Raw genomic sequence first — 14,659 nt, forward strand, 5'->3', positions numbered from 1 at the left:
TTTTTTTTTTAAGAAAAAAATTATGTAGGTGCACAAAAACAGGTACAGATAGGGCAGGGGAAGCAGAACCTTGGAATCCATGTAGCAGACAATCGGCTATGATTTCTCTTTTTCCTAATCCTCCCCTCACTGGCTTTGTGAGACAAGAATCAGCCTTGGTACAGTATCTGTTTCACTGTTTGGTCTTGTTTCATATTAAGGGCTCCTAAAATAGCCCTCTTAAGAAAATAAATGTGCACAATAGGGTTGCTCTTGGGGTTATCTTTAGAATCAACTTTAGTAAGCATTTGCCACAGAGGATTAGAAAAAAAACCTCAAGCCAGCACACTTGTTTCCTGCAAGCCATTCTGCTTTTCCCAACTGCTTTGCAGACAGACAATTTAATTTAGCACTGCATCTGTGAATTACTAAACTTAAGTGCACTTAGTATACCAAATGTCACGGGGAAACAAAATATAACATCCTCTTTATTTCACTAGAGGACAAGTGCCATTTTTTTTTAAAAAAATCACTCTTTAAAACATAAACACACCGGGCTAGATTTTGAGGCATAAAATATTAGGGTAAAGAAATGAAATATTTAAGTGAGCCTTTGTTTTCTTTTCTGTACCTACGTCGGCATTCTTTCTTGGCAACACCAAGGGACATTACTCAAAGTCTATTTCTAGCTGGTTTGCTTACTTGCTCACTGCCATTTTGAATTGTACAGAAAACCTATATCGAACTCCTTTATAGTAACGGACACCTCACAAGGTAAGACTGATTTCCTTGGGAACATTTTAACAGCAGGTAAAATATTAGCATGATTGGGGCTCAAGTAGTAGGGAAGGAAGGATTTCTTTCAGAAGTCTCAAAAAGAGATTTCAAAATTGTTTCCCATATGGTCTATGTTGCAATTACTTAAGTGACAGCTGAATTTACTCACTGTAGCAATCGTCTAGCAGGGGAGGGAAAAGCTAGCAGGACATGAAGCAAGCGTTTCCTTAGATCACGATTGATTCCATTTTGATTCCCTCAGGAATTTTTGTTTTAAACCATTGAGTATAAAAATTCATATTGGGATGAGAATCAATGGTAATTAGGTATTTGGTCAAAATTTGCACAAGACAGAACAATTGGAGGAAAGGATTCTTTATGAGCACATCCCTTCAGGAAAAGGGCGGGGGTGGGAGAGGAGGGGAAAGGGAAAACAGAGCTGGTTTTCTCATCATCTGCTCTCTGGGGCACTGTGTGTGGTGTCAAAGACCTTTGCAGCTGCTTAAAATTCTTTAGCATGTCAGCTATATTTACAGTGCAGGAATATATCTGTACTGCCAGAAGGTTACTGCATTTTAGCTTTAGATGCAATAGGCTGAATCACTGCGTTCCAGAGTCCCTGATGTAGCACAAATGTATAATTAAAACTGCTTGAAAGGAAACATGAAAGAAACAACAAGCCCTCCATTCTTGCAGTAATAAAATTAAAAACAGGAAAAGTCTGCACAGACACTTAACATTTGTCTGCAGTGAAAGGCTTTTGTTATTGCTTTTCCCCTAAGGGTTTCGCGTTTCCAGCAAACGCTGGCCGCGGATTGGTCGGCGCCTGTTGTGAATGCTCGCCTCTGATTGGCTGGGCCGGGGGCGGCCGCCTGGAGCAGCGAGGTAGCGGCTGCGATAAAGTAGGTTGGCGAAGGGAGGAAGCTGCGCTCCGAAGCCTGCGGGCGAGGCGGGGTCCAGAGCGGTCTGCACGGGCCGCCCGGCTCGGTAAATCATCGAGGGCCGGACCGTGCGATGAAACCTACATCTGCGTGACAGTGCTGGTTTACCACCATGACCCACGCCGCGCGGCGTAGCACGCCAGCTCGTTCCGAACCCTCGGAATCGAATTCGTGGTCTCCAAACAGGACAAAGGAAATCGGCAAGAAGGAAGGGACCCCAGTCAAGCAAATCCTTGGTTATGTGGAGCTACCCTGTGAAGCTGCCACAAAGGCTCAATCAAGTCCAGTTGCAACTTCCACGCTAAAACTATTCACATCGCCTGATGCTATTTCTAGACGCCACACAAGCAGATCTCTTATCTAAGTACAAATGATGTTATTATTATTAGCACTCATGGGAGGGAAAAAAAAATCTTTCAAGTCCTTCTTCAACTTCAAAGGGCCTCAATAAGTCAGCTTTATTTTTCTAGAAGCCCTCCGAATTTAAAATGCTCAAAATAAATGCTCTATTCCCGGGGAGATTTTGAAGTCCCCCATCACGGAGTGCTAATTAAATACGTGTGCCTCTGTCTATTTTTCTTTATATGTACAAGACACTTTGCAATGCCACAGAGTATATCTGCCTAGAATTTGCATGCGACTATACACACGCACGTGTTTACACAGCCAAATCTGCCTTTCTGTGTTGGAATGAAGGCTTAAGGAATGCTTCTCATAAACTATAAAGTGTCTTGTTTCTTTGTAAAGGAAGTCTGTGTTTAGACAACATCCTATAGTGAGGGGCCAAGTATAAAGGTGTTTTCGCTCTAAGAAATGTACATGGTTTATCATTTTGCTGAGGCCTCAACATCCTGCACATTTTGTAAGCTATGATCATAGAACACAGACTACTTTTTACAGGCATAAATGCCCAAAATTAAAATTAGTCCTTTAAAAGTACCAATTTTGAATTTTATAAATCTGGGCAGAGTTACGTTTCTCGCTTAATTTTTACATAAATTGGAAATAAATGTACGTTTATTCCAAAAGGATTTCCTGTTTCTTTTAATGCACATTTATGCTTTCAAACGTGTAGCCTATACATACGCTAGGTGCTGGGGACACTCTTTACAAAAGTCCTCTTCCTCTTTATATTCTCAAGCATCCAACCAGGTTTACTATTCTCCCCTTTCCACCCAGGAACTGGGCATGGTCTTTCCCAAAATGCTAATGATGCCTGCCCTGTGACATTTTATATTTGAAAAATATCTGAAGATTGTTACCAATAAAGTAAGAATACAGCTGAAGAGAGCAATGGATGTTTTGAGTGCACTTCACCACACGGGGATTTCCTTGTATTAAGGCTTTGTCTTCGATGACTGATACAGAATCTAAGCTGCAGCCCCCATAAAGCATATGGCCTACAGGACACTTAATAAGAAAGAACATGGTCTGTGTTTTATAACCTGAGCCCCTTACCTCTTCAAGCTTAAGAAAGCCCTGAGCTCTCATAAGGATTCCACCGTCACAGTGTTCTATTTCCTCTTGTCAATACTTAGCAGTGAAGTGTTCCCAGAGACATGAATGGTCAGGTCCATTAAGCATTTATCGTGCATCTATAGGGTAGACACTAGGTACCTATTTGGTGCTGTGGAATCAATCCTGTTTTGGCTGGAACTCCATCCAAATTTTATACTTCAAGAGCCTGCGAACTTGGAACAGAACCAACACAGGCATACCCTGTAATCCAGGAGTGTAAGTATAGTTTGCATATTACCCATACTTATGGAGGAGTAGGCCCTTAATCCATCACATTAAACTAAACCCTGGATGAGACTTTCACAGTGCCTGCCCTGCCCACAGTCCCTGCTCAGAGGGTAATCTTAAAAGACTAGGCTCCTAGACCAATAGTCCTAATTCTGGCCTCATCTGACAGTTCTAGTGATGGGCACCTGAGAGGCCACCAAATAGGGGATTGCTTTGGGGATCTGAATTAGTAACATGCAAGGGAAAGTTAACACTAAGAATGGAAACCTAAAGGTAACAGGGTACTAAAAGTTGACAGGACTTTGGTGGGCCAAAGCCCCAAGGATACAATAGCTATGAGATGAGAAAGATAATGCAAGGCCCTCAGTACTTGGTGTGTGTATGTCCCTTTGACCTCATCACTGACAGGGGCACTCACCAGCACCCAGGATTGCCCTGTTATTTTCCAGTCATCTTGTTAAAAAGTTGCTCCTGGTTCTGAACTAAAATATGTCTTTGACTACCATGGCCTCGTTGTGCCTTCTGAAACCCTGGAGAGACAGTCCGCCCATCATCCACTTGACAGGCAAGGGCAATGACCATGTCAACATTCTCTTCACCCCCAATTCACACTCTTTTTTACCCTCCAGCCTGAACCAGTTTCTTTAACCATTCTTTTGTCACACTTTCAATTCCCCTGAAAAAAACGCTTTGAAGCTGTCCTAGGCCACATCCCCAAGGAAAGTTAAGGAATGAATTAGGACAAAATGGAGACAAAGTCCAATGTCATCTCTTCTCTGCATCCTCTCCAGTCACACGCAGACCATGGAACACCACCCCAAACTGGCCACCCCCTCCTGGGTCCCCAGTGCACGCCATACAGAGTCCTCTCCCCAGAATCTGTGCTTTCCCTCGGCTAGCCACTTCTCAGCCTTGCTATTATTAAGACGTGGCCCTGGGACTCAGTGCTAAGAGAAGAAAGTGAGTCAACTGACAGTGCCACTTCCAGCCCTGGCCCATAATCATCTCCCGTGCATGTTCTTCTAATTTTTTCCCTTTCTGGCTGGCTGCGGTGAAGACTCCAGCAATCTTGAAGGCCACAAGACGATGGCAGAGTCTCCTTCACTTAGGGCCCTGAATGACAAGGAAAACCCTTACCCAACAGAAACACTGACTTCGTCTATTAGGTGAGAAGCAAATAAACTCTTACTATGTTTAAACAACATTGAGACTATCCATCTTACCCTGATACACAGTCCCTTTAACATTTGACACCACTTACATATACAGTATGCCTATCTCTGCCAACTGGACTACACTCCTTGAGATCAGGAGCTGTGTCTGTACCTACGGCACCTGGGAGCACAGTGCCCAACACTTAGGAACTACTGGATAGTGACAGAAGAGAATCTGGATTTGAATCCTACTCAGTGACTTCTTTTTGCTATTCCCATAATTTTTCAATAAGCATAATCTTCCACTAGCTTATAGATGATAGAAATTCTCTGCGGAGAGATTTTGCTCCAAAGATGTTATAAATACGGTTTATGAATTACTGTTTCTGGTATTTGTGAAGATGTTTCTTCAAGAACTGGGCAAATGGCTGATTTCCCAGTGGATCAGCATAACTCTGTTTATATTACAGTTTAAAGACTGTTTCAGAGTCTTTCAAGTGCCTCATCCCAGGGACAGAAGTTCTTTGCCAAGCATCACAAATGCCGAATTTGGAATCAGACATAGTTGTTTTTTTGTTTGTTTTTTTTTTGAACTCTTATTCAGGCTACCACATCTGGATGGGCTTGGTGTTCACTCATGCAGAAAACAGAAATCTCACTCTAATAACAACAAAATGTAACCCATTTATGCCACAATCCTTTTTTGTTTAAGTTTACACATTTCTTTCCTCTTACATATTTTTTTTCTAGTAGAAACACTAGTGACAATAAAAGTGCCACAATATGCTGGTTCCATGAGTTCAAGATAAAGTTCATATAGTGTGGATATCATATTACCCTTTATCTTTATACAATGTGACTATTGTATAAGGTATGATTTATCACCATTCCTTTGTGCTGAACTCCCTCCCTCTAATATTTCGTTGTTGTGGTTTTGCTGTATCTGATACTGGTACTTTTTTTAAAAGCTGTGTCTTGTGTACTGCCCTTGTTCATTTTTCTGGCTTGAGAGACATCTTTCTTCAAAGGACAAAGCTAAGTTTATAATTATTCGGGGAAATTTTAAATGTACAACTAAGGTTGCCAACGAAATACCTGGCAGCCAAAAAGCAGAGGGACTTTCCTCATACCTCTGCCAAGTATATATGGAGCACCAGGACAAGAAAAGTGTTGTCACATGATCCAAAAATGCAGCCTTTTTTTTTAAAGAGCCCTACTGCTGGGCTGAATGTTTGAAGAGTCACTTTAACCACATCCTGTAATCAAACCATCTGGAACACAGCGCTGCGATTAGTCACCCTGAACATTGGGCTTTATCTGAACAAACAGTGTATGGCAGTGGAGCTTGGGAGATAGGGCAGTACTAACAAAGGGAAGTGTAATGAAACACTTTATGCCCTAGTGTGCCGCCACCCCAGCCATAAACCCCAGAGACACGCTGCTCTGGTGTTAATGTACTACTTTAGGAAAGCACAGTGAGCTTAAAGATTAAAGGACTGAAGGGCTAAAAATTGCTGGTTTGGATAGATGTTCTCTGTCGGCGGCTGGACTACGTTGGCACCACACTATCTACATTAATTATAACCGCTCCGATGACAGTTCAGCATTCCTACTAGGGTCTGGTGTTATTTTTTCAGGACATGAGGAACAAGTTTCATTTATGGGAGGATAGTTATGGCTCTTTATTCGTCAGTGGTTAATTTGAACACTGAGACATTTCTTTTTGATTCATCAAAACCCTTTTCATAAATAACAAGAAAAAAATCCAAAGAAACATACTAATCCAACACCAAAATGCAATGGCAAAATGCTGTTCTAATATGCATTTTAAAAGATGGTATTCTTTCTTACTTCACTGTGCTTTAAAGTACATTTGATCATGGGATGCAATCTATGGAAAAATTTTTTTTAATCTGAAAGGATTTCCCCCCACTAAATACATTGAATAAGCCCTAAAAGAAAAAAAAAAGAAAAGGAAAAAAAAACCCCAAAAACATGGCTAAAGAAATCTTGTTTCCCCATGGGCCTTATGGTTTAATACACAAAAGAACACAGAGCCACTTCCATCACTGTCACCTCCCCTGCAGCCTTTGTTCTGAGGCCTGATGAGCTGTATTGATTTGGGAAAATCATTGAGCTTCTTGGAAAACTAGACTCTCGCTTATTCACTGCCATCTATTTCTTTCCCATGAAGACAGGTGGTCAATATCCAGTTGACTGGTCAGCGAAAAGAAGCTCTTGCTGCTTTTCTTTTCTTGCTTCCCCAGTAACATTATCCTTTCCCACTTCCAGAAAATACAATGGCCTGTTAAGAAGTCTTGTGGGTAAGAAGACGGAGCGGAAAGAAGGCTTTGCAAGGCTGTCCCATACATTTGCATGGGGGCCTGCACTGCTTATGTGGATGGTGACAATATTTTCACTGACCTAGTATTACACAAGTTTAAGCATTAATAAAAACTTTGATAGCTTAACATATAACTTTTAAAAAAAACCAAATCAAACAAATCATTAGAGCTCAATATAATGTTTACTGCAGAAAAAGATGCTTTATGTCTTTTAAATAATCAGTACATGTGTTTCTACAAGTTTCATCATTATACGATGTCATAGATGTCAGTACAGACATTCTGGGGAACAAAGAGCATAATGAAAAAAAATCACGCACATCGAGATCTTTAGGAAGTAATTTTAAACATGATCAGTAACAAAAAACATGTGCTTTTAAGCTAGGCAGATATTTATATCCTAAAGCAACATTGTCCTTGATGGCTTGAGGCTAGTTTTAAAAAAAAATACATGTTGCAACCATTCACACCACAATCTGTAACCCTTCTTGCTCAGGCAGTTCCTTTAATAGTTTCTGCTAAGGTGCCCAGGGTCCCCCACTTAGAGATAGGCAGGAGGACAAGTTTAAGGTGATAGTGTTGGGAAGGAGGTGGGGGGAAGAAGACAAGCCCCTGAGCTTGATTCAACAAGGGCAGCAAGTCATATAGACTTAGCCAGGCTGCATCTCAGCAGCCGCCCCCTGCCCTTCCAAGGGGATGCTTTTCAAGCTGTGGTCCATCCAGGCTCAGGCAACACACAGCGGCACGAGGTGATACACTCAAGTAAAAGATACAAGATGACGGAGGGGAAGAGGCAGAAAGGAGAAAGAGACAAGGGAGATGGAACAGCAAAAAATACAGTCAGTCTTCTGAGACAGACATTTGGAGCAATTTAAATGCATGAACTGAACATGTATATGTATGGAGCATATGTGTATATGGATACATTTTTATAAAGAGGTTTCATTTCTTCCATCCAACTTTCCTTGAGGCTTGGAGGCACAGAGACAAGCAACAGCACCACTCTGATTCCCGGTACAGAGTTCTAAACCTGCATTTCCCCGCTGCTCCTTTGTAAGCACACATTTGTTTATATGAAATCTGATGAGTTGAGATGACTGATTTCTAGCGCCCACAGGTTGTTCGAGCCCTCTCCTTTTTTTAAGGCACAATTTCCTCATGAGAGTAGTGGAATGATTTCTCATTCCCCTCCTCCCTTTCTTCATGGGAAGACCAGAGTTTAGTGCCAATTATAACAGAACTGCCTCGCCTCCCCCAATCCAGTCTCACAAGCTTTAATTATGAGCTCAGTAGGAGATGATTTTTTTCTTCCTTTAAATAAAAGCATTCCGAAGTTTGGGAGACGTATTTGATAAGTACTCACTGAACTAGGCCTACTATGAGCCGTAATAATGACATGGTTCTTATTTTATTACCTCTTAACGCATCGTTCCTTCAAGAACGTTATTTTAGGACGCACCTCTGGCCAAGGGGCCTGGGCACAAGCACACAGCCGGGATCCCCCAGAATGCGAGCGAAGTAGCCTCTCCACACCCCCACTTTCAGACTCACATGCCACTGAAGATAAGCAACTGGAAGACCACAGGCCCCTTCACATCATCAGGCCCTGTCACTTCCTGCACTTAATATTAATCACAGGACCTTTTCAGCTAACAACTTCTACAGTCAGGATCTCCACAATGCCATTACTTCAACTTGAAAAACAGGTAAAGAGAACAGCAATATCGGGGGTGGGGGGGTGGTGAAGAGAACTATCCTTAGGGCAGAAACTCCCCCTCTATGCCACTGCCCCTAAGAGAGGGTCCTCTAGGGCTAAAAGGGGGGGACGGGTATAAAATACTCTAAATCTGTAAAGTCATTGAACAGAGATCTGTATCTCCCTACTTCTGGGTGCAGGCAGCAAGCAGTCTGTCCCCTATGGCAGGAGCAGGGGAGGAGGAGCAGACAGGAAGGCAAAGTAATTGTTGAGATAAATGAAAATGAAAGCTGCAAAAATAAATAAATAAACAAACAAACTAACAAACAAATAAATAAATAAATAAATAAAATGAAAAGCCTCATTCATATACTACAAGGGGGGAAGGCACGGAATAGGTGTCCGGTCTCCCAGCATGTCCATCACCTAGTCTTCCTCACAAACCTATTATAAATTGATGTAGGTGGGAGATTAGCAGGGTTTCAGGTCACAATGCTAGCAAATTACTTGTCAAAATATGTGTACTATAACTCCAGATTATAGGACTGTTGTAGAGGACTGCATTTTAAAGTAATTTCTTATCCTCAGTCCTTGAGGTACAACGGGACAGTGGGAACCGACTGACAATTATGCTCACATCAAAGGGCTGCTACTGATGCACGTATCTCACTGGGGCTGAAGAACCAGGCTTCATATAAATTATGATGCTTTATTTAAAGTCAGAGCACTTATTTGCTTTTGTGCCAGCTCTGGGCCCTTTCCATCGCTAGCTCTACGGGGCCCAGGAGAGCACACATTCCTACGGCTCGGCTGGCCACCAGCTGTGTACACCATAAATCATAAAACCTCTGAACAAGCCATTCTTTACAAAGGCCAACAGCATTTACTGGAGATGATCACTCCGCTATTATTCCACTTGCTGAAATTTAAAATAGCAATTTACAATGGCGGCTGAAAAATAGGGAACTGCCTCTGTCAACTCGGGGTGTGTGTGTGTGTGTGTGTGTGTGTGTGTGTGTGTGTGTGCTCTGCACCATACATGGCACACAAAGGGGTAGGGACGTTGTGTGTGTCACCTAAAAGTCAGCATCTGCACATCTAAAAAGGAAATAAGGGATGTGGATGTCATAGAATTCAGAGTCAGTGGCCTCACAATAAAAAGCAATGGGGTGAGTGAAGTTTATGTGCCTGGGAAACCTCCCTGTTCTCACCTGGAGGTGGCCTTGCCCCGGGCAGCGTGGGAGGTAGTTCACATGCTCTGGTCATGATGCCACATAATTATGGCTCTGGTTGAGAATGTAATAAGGAAGCTGAAGGCATTAGCTCTAATCAAGCTCAGTCTGCAGTCAATTTGACTTTGAGAACCAGGGAGGAAGAAAGAATGAGTGACTGGTGATCAAATGGAGCCCCCTAAGCACCCAAAAAGATAGCTCTGGAGACTGGCTCACCTTGCTCCAAGCCCGCTTTGTAGCTACTTCACCTTGAACTAAACCTCTCTGAGCCCCCTGTTTCATCATCTATAGAATAGGGGTAGTATCAATATCAAATAAGATGTGATTTATGTAAAGCATTGTAACATTGGGCGCTGGCACAAAAGAGTCACTCAGCAAATGGACTTTGGCTTCCTCATCCTTGAAACTTCCCCCTACACCAGGTCACAAGCTGAGGAATGGAAGGAGGTGCCAAAACATCAAGAATTCCCCCACTCAGAAATAACCACCATCAGCAAGCCCCCTGCATTCCTTCCAGGTAGAGCACCCTGACATATGGGTGTCTCCACTAATTGTCCTGTATTCCTGGTGACGGGGCTTCCCTCTGCATGCATGTGGCATATCTGTCTTTTAGAATCTTACAAGGTGCAAATTCCAAACATTAAGAACTTGTCCAATTTATACATCTGTCTAAATTGCGAAGTGCGAAATGAAAGGTCCCCAGCACCTAGACAACAGAAATGAGAGCCTGCAGCAGGGCTCTGGGGACGCAGATTCAGGTTCCGTGCAAACTCATCTTCCCAACTCCCAGCTGAACAGACCAGTTTTCTTGACAATGGCCAGAGGCTGCCTTCCCACCCTCCCCCACCCCACATTCCAAAGTTCTTATCTTTCAGGGAAGAAAAAAAGCCCAACAGAGTTACAAGTATTTCAATAACGTGCTTAGAGACCAGCTCTTTTCTGTAAACAAGCCTAATGAAGCGTGACTAATAGTGCTCTCCTGAAGCAGAGCAGAGGGAAAAGGGCCTTTGTTAGCACTTACTGGAGCAAGTCCTGGTTGTGCTGGAGCAGAACAAAACTTAGCTGGCTATTGATTGACCAGCCCCGCTTCCTCCGTAGGTGTCACTGCTTTGCTGTCTATTTCTGTATACTGTGAGTATAAATACATGTGTTTATGTAGACACAGAGATGTCCTACACACACACACACACACACACCCCAGGATACAGACACACACAGCCAACCTAAGCTAACTTTGGGTTGCATTTCTCTGCAAATCCGATGAAGTATTCAAGGCAGCTAAGTGCAACCTAATTCCTCTCTGATACTTGTGTCTCTTCTAGTCCTTCATATTACCTCACATTTCTTTCCATGTTGTCAGTACCACGAGCGTCAATTTCAGAGCCTGTAAGCCAACTCCCCCTGTGGACACTTAAGAGTTTCCGAAGTCACTATAATTTAACCTGATCTGGTTATAACTTGCGATACGGCGATTTACTGTAGTTTTTAAATAAATTCAAAATCGCTGATGTTTCCTTTCCCCATTTCACCTATCAATTCTAAAACTCCTGAAATGTGGCACCCCGCGGTACCTGCTAAATAAATATTCCATGATGACTTTAATTCTCTTCTTCAATTAAAGTTTGTCTTCAGTGCTATGAACACACACAACAATGATGTTAGCAGGAATAGCCGGCTGACACTGACCCAGACTTCTTTTTGGACAGGCTGGATGGAATTCAAGTCAAAGCCTGCTTTCCTTGCGACTCGAAGCACAAATTTCCGTATAAATTATGGACTGCACTTTAGCCTCATCTGAAACATTAGCCCCGCAGGCTGATAAGCTCTGACCCCAGGTGGCATATCAACCCTCTCAGAAGAGGCTGGAACATTAGTGCTTTGCACTGGGGACTAAGGCGTGAGAGCCAATCAATCAAGCTCTCTGACAGCTTTTATGGCCTCTGAGCTTTAGGCCCAAGTCAACCTCCAAGACGCCTATTGTTCGCATTATTCTCTTCTTCTCTTGTCTGATGAAGTTAGGGTTAAGTCCAAGGCTTCAGAAACAGAGAGAAAGGCTATTGTTAGTAACTCAGTCTTTATTGACTCTGACCTGCAGGGCAGCCAGCTTGAAGTCTTTTCCAGAAAGTAATGCACTGTTAATTGCAGCTCCTCATCTCAGGGTGTGTTTTATACACCTCTTTTCACTGAAAGAAGACCTGACTCAACATTTCAACATTTTTCTAGGTTGCCTTGTAACATTCTCAGGAATTAACACACACACACACACACACACACACACACACACACACACACACACACACACCTGATTAGTACCCGCCAGTCTCTAAATCAGTAAATCTAATACCAATGAAAACACAGAATGTTTGGCTGGACGATGCTAACACGTGGCAGTTGGCATATGGAGCATTAGATTATTTTTTTTCATGGCAAATATCTTTGAGGATTAGTACATGGGCCAGGAAAATGCTTGATGAAGAAATGAGGTAGAAACCTATTATTTCCTTCGGTTGTCCTTTGCTTAAAAAAAAAAACAAAGAACTTTTTCGGCTGAAACTACAATGGTAGCTATATGTGTGAGCAGTCAGCAACTGACTGGATGGCCCCAGAGTGAAGAGTACAAAATGCCACTTGGGCTTTGTTTGCAGAATTCAGCATTCTAAAGGCATTGCAAAAATTATTTATTTGAAAGGAAAACCAGGCAATCCATTATCTAGTCTTATCCCAACAGGCCTCTCAAAGAAAAGGGAAAGGCAGTGGCCTGGAACAAGGGAAGCACCCAGGTCTATCTGTCCTGGCTGTGGGTGCCTAGCCCCGCCCTGCCACACAGCAAGGCCATCCTCCGCCCCTTCGGCCAAAAAAAAAAAATATATCACATATTGACATTTTGGAAACTGAATTTCTTGGATAGAAAAAAAGCTCAGAAAACCAATGGCTTGTTTTGTTTTTTTTTTACTTAGCTTTTGATTTAGAAATTTTGAGCCACAAAATTTTGAACATTTAGCCACAAGACGATGCTATTTTATTTAGTACATCCCAGCATATGAATTAGTATATATGAATCCGTGCACACTTTTCCAAACAAGTGAATAGAAAACCAATTTTCAATTAAATTTTGCTCCACTTGTGTGTTTGATAGTGTGTACTGACTGTCCAAGATATGTGGATATAATTCTAGATTTGATAAGCTTTCCATAAAGGTGGTGGTTAGAACAAATTGTGCTATCAGTCCCAATAAAGTCTCTTGGTATAACAGATGACATTTGCTGGTGCCATTCAACCCAACTCAACTTTAATATTAAAGAAAATTTGAATTTTCTAATTTAACCAAGAATGCACAAAGTACACTAAATTAGTAAAGATCATGGGCTACCAGGGTTAAAAAATTTTTTTGTAAAATATTCAAAACAAAATTGAATGTGTAGCCTGTTCTTATATAAAAGGACTTCTTTGGGCAGTCCTGTTTCTTACAGCACAGGAATAAGTTAGGAAAAGATGAAAAGAAAATGAACTAAAATATTCAAGTAGCTGTTGTATATAAAGACAGCCTACAAATTGTAAGTCTTGACTCAATAAAGATGGAAGCTGTCAGGGGACAAAATAGATATCACTAAAATGTTTTAAGCCTATAGACAAACTGAACTTAAGATCTGATCACTGAATCTTAGTAGAGTCGTTGAAATTGGGGTTTCCTCTGAAGCTTCAAAGAAGGCAATTCAAAACTAATAAAAATAAGCATTATTTTACACAACAGGCAGCTAACATTTGTGTTACTGTTCTCAGGGGGTAAAGACAGAAAATAAATATAAGGAACACTGATTGAGTGTTTTATTGTGCGTAGGTCACAAGAATAAGTGTTTTACACAGATTATTTCATTTCTCAGCACCTATGTGCCGGGTTCTTTTGTTATTTCTATCTTACTGAGGAGCAAATTAACTCTAAAAAAGCTTCACAGACTTTCTCCCCAGGCTAGAAAGTCAGAGATTTGAACACAGGCAGTCTGAGCAATAATACCGTGCTCCTAAGCTACATTATGTAAGTTTAAATAAACATAAATTTATAAATAGCACAAATTTGTGAAGAAGCTACGCATGCAAGGATGGGAAACCACAAGGTAAGTAAGGCCATCTAAGTGACGACCAGAGGTGTGCCTGGAGGCATGTGCTGTAGACACACATCTCTTCTTCCCAGCTCCCCGTCCAGGGACATCACATTGGAAGCTTGAAATTGACCATGGTGAGAATACTACATATAGCACAGCAAACACTAGGCATCAGGGGTCCCCTTCTCCCTGCCCCCACAACTCCCACCCCAGAGCCAGTTGTTAGCTATTTACCAACACACCAGTGGCTATAAACTTTAATTTGTTGAACTGCTGTTCTTCTATCCCACAATGTGCCTTGTCAGAGAAACCAGTGGTCTGAGAAAAGCATGGAACCTGAAAACCCTTCTACTGGGTTGTCGGAAAAGTCATGACGCATTTTTGCAACGAAAAACATAGAAAAAATACATCATGACTTTTCGACAACCCAATATATTTACATTTAACTACTTACAAGGTATCCACAGTATAAAACAGAGGGATGGTTCTAGAATTCACTAGACTACAGTTCTAACTTATGGTTTTAGTTGTTGATTCAAAGGGAACACAATTCACAATTCCAGACTTCTCTAGTTTAAGCACTCACATCTACCAGTCCCCAAATCATGCCTATTTTGACTCCCTACTAATTCCCAACTCCATCCCCTCCTCTCCATCCATACCACTGCCCAAAGTCAGACCACGGTTAT

At 41.9% G+C, this 14,659-nt stretch overlaps 1 protein-coding gene across 3 annotated transcripts in view; it reads right to left on the reverse strand.

Moving 5' to 3' along the window:
- Positions 1 to 14,659, reverse strand: part of ZNF608 (zinc finger protein 608) — a 126,640-nt gene that overhangs the window by 11,393 nt on the left and 100,588 nt on the right. The gene's annotated exons all lie outside the window — the stretch shown is intronic.

The sequence above is a fragment of the Hipposideros armiger genome, unplaced genomic scaffold, assembly GCF_001890085.2.
Source record: "Hipposideros armiger isolate ML-2016 unplaced genomic scaffold, ASM189008v1 scaffold_21, whole genome shotgun sequence".
NCBI lineage: Eukaryota > Metazoa > Chordata > Mammalia > Chiroptera > Hipposideridae > Hipposideros > Hipposideros armiger.